The following is a 2,539-nucleotide window of genomic DNA, read 5'->3' on the forward strand; positions in this document are numbered from 1 at the left end:
CATACTACAGTTGTAGTGAAGTGAAACTAGTCCACAGTATACAATAACGGCGGATACATGTCATTATTCCTTTGCTAGAGTCATGGAATGTACAACACCAAGGTGAATCCTGAGAGCGATGGTCTTGGAGTCGGAGTGACGTGTCAATGTAGGTTGAATGGTTGTAGCCAACGTCCCACTCTGGGGCAGAAAGCTGATAGTGAAGGGGGCTATGCATCTGTGGGGGGAGAGGATATTGGGGGCCTCTGTTCCTTCTGCCCAATTTTGGCATGAACCTAAAGAATTTTTAGAAAATGAGCTCTATTTTTAAAAAAGGAGTGTGAACTTATTTTGTGAGTATTGATTTATCCTGGAAATTCCTGTTCAGTATATGGTACATACATTGCATGCACTGGCATCAAATTTCTACAGCAAGTATCAGAGAAGCCTGTTAACAGTGTGCTGAAATGGGGCCTTTGGTTTGTGTGTTGTTTGTTTTGTATTGCTCTGCTTTGCTTTTTCTCGTGAAGCCAGTAGCATGAAGGTAGCCGCTGAGATCTTGGTTCAGCAACACAGTGAACCCAAGGCCTTCACTGGGCTTCTTGGCAAATGGAAGGAAGGCTCAGCCCCGCATCAAGGTAAAAAAGGAACCAGGGTGGGGGGGTGGTCTCAGTGACAGGCACATATAACCATTTCATCAAATAGCCCGAGCCTCCCCCGAAGGCTACCTGCCGATTTCCATGAATGTCACTCTGGGAGAGAAAAATACCCCGGGAGCATCCCTGATAGAGAAGTGACCATTTCGGTTTTCCGTCTTCCTCTGCTGGTAAGTCTGGGGCTGGGCTGGAAGGGGCTGACTGTGCGGGAGCATCTTCTGCATGGATCTCACACACAGGCTCCCTGAATCCTGTCCACGGCCCTACCGCCCTCACTCTCTGATGCCAGTGCCTCCTGCAGGGGGCCAGGCTCAGCTCAAGGAGAGGAGAGTGGCCACACCCAGCACCAGCACCATGGGGCACAACAAGCAGACTGCCCTCAGAGCCACCGCCTGGTAGACCCCCAGGAAGACACTGGCTATGAAGGCTGCCGACAAGACGCGCCCCCTAGAGGAGGGATCAAGAAGCCCCACCGCTACAGGCCTGGCACTCAGGCCCTGCAGGAAATCAGAAAGTACCAGAAGTCCACGCAGCTGCTCCTGCGCAAGCTGCCCTTCCAGCACCTGCTGCGCGAGATCCCCAGGCCATCAGCCTGGACCTGCGCTTCCAGAGAGCGGCCACTGGCGCTCTCAGGGGACCAGCAAGGCCTACCTGGTGCGCCTCGTTGAAGACACCAACCTGGGTGCCATCCATGCCAGCAGCGTCCCCATTATGCCCACAGACATGCAGCTGGCCCGCCACTTCCACGGAGAGGGCGCTTAAGAGTCTGTGCTCCTGGGAAAACTTGCATTGTAGCTGGGTTCCTTGTGTTCTGTTGTGTTTTTCCTCTTCTCTCTGTTAATGATATAGATATGACAATAGAAGTTTTGTTCAGTGTTGGTATCATTTCCAGCACGGGATCAAAAAGTAGCTAAACCTATGATAGGGAGTAAAACCAGAAGCAGAGATCACAGGCAGTAACTGTGTTTCTATTTTGTTTTGTTTGTAAACTTTCTATCTACATTGAGGGTCTAATGCATCAGTGGAAAAGTCTCAGTGAACAGGTTTCAGCATTTCAAATCAAGAACAGCTGTGGGAAAAAATGGGTTCCCTAATATTATAGAAAACCAAATAAACCGATAGGTGCCAAATAGATAATGTCTCCTGCATTTGATCAAACAGTAGATGAATCCACACTTTGGATTTTTTGATGTGCAGCTCCGCGTTTGCAGTGCCCCCTGTCTCCCGGGCTGTTCCTGCTAGTTTGCTGTGAATACGTTGATCTCCACTTTCTAAAATGTGAAAGTACTCTTTATCCACAAGTCGCTTGACATTACAGGAGGCAGAAAAATCAGTGTGGGTGTGTTTGTGGGTGGAAAGGGAGAGAGGCAGCCTTTAGGAGCCCAATGCCATCCATCACCAGCAGTTCAGTGTCCTGCAACATGGCCATAGCCATGGCTGGGATGACCCAGGTCTTGTTCTGGGAGCTGGTAGGAGAGGCCCTGGATGTGTGAGAGATGGGGGAGACACGCCCCTGCTGCAGCCCAAGCATTGGAAGGAGGCTTTTCACAGGGGACAGCCCAGGGCCCACTTCCCCAGCACTGAGTTTAAAAAATAAAATAAAATAAGCTTATCTTCCTCCAGGTCCCAGCCCAGATAGAAAGCCCTGATCTTAGAGGAGAAAGCACTGGTTCCAGTCTTTCTATGACAGGACCCTCTCTATGCTGGAGCTTCAGTATCTCAGTCCACCCTGGACTTACCCATGATTTAACATCTTTCTTACATCTTTCATTGGTTATACCCAGATGAAGGCAGCAGCCTGTTTGAGCATCCCTTTCAATCATATTTGTATCTCAGACCATGCGCAGTGGCTCATTCCTGTTATCTCAGCAATTTGGGAGGCCGAGGTTGGTGGATCACATGAA

The 2,539-nt window shown here is 49.7% G+C and overlaps 1 pseudogene; it reads left to right on the forward strand.

Moving 5' to 3' along the window:
- Window positions 1-517: 517 nt before the first annotated feature.
- On the forward strand, window positions 518-1,397 carry LOC108301500 (annotated as a pseudogene).
- Window positions 1,398-2,539: the final 1,142 nt, after the last annotated feature.

The sequence above is a fragment of the Cebus imitator genome, unplaced genomic scaffold (genome assembly GCF_001604975.1).
Source record: "Cebus imitator isolate Cc_AM_T3 unplaced genomic scaffold, Cebus_imitator-1.0 Scaffold35, whole genome shotgun sequence".
Classification (NCBI taxonomy): domain Eukaryota; kingdom Metazoa; phylum Chordata; class Mammalia; order Primates; family Cebidae; genus Cebus; species Cebus imitator.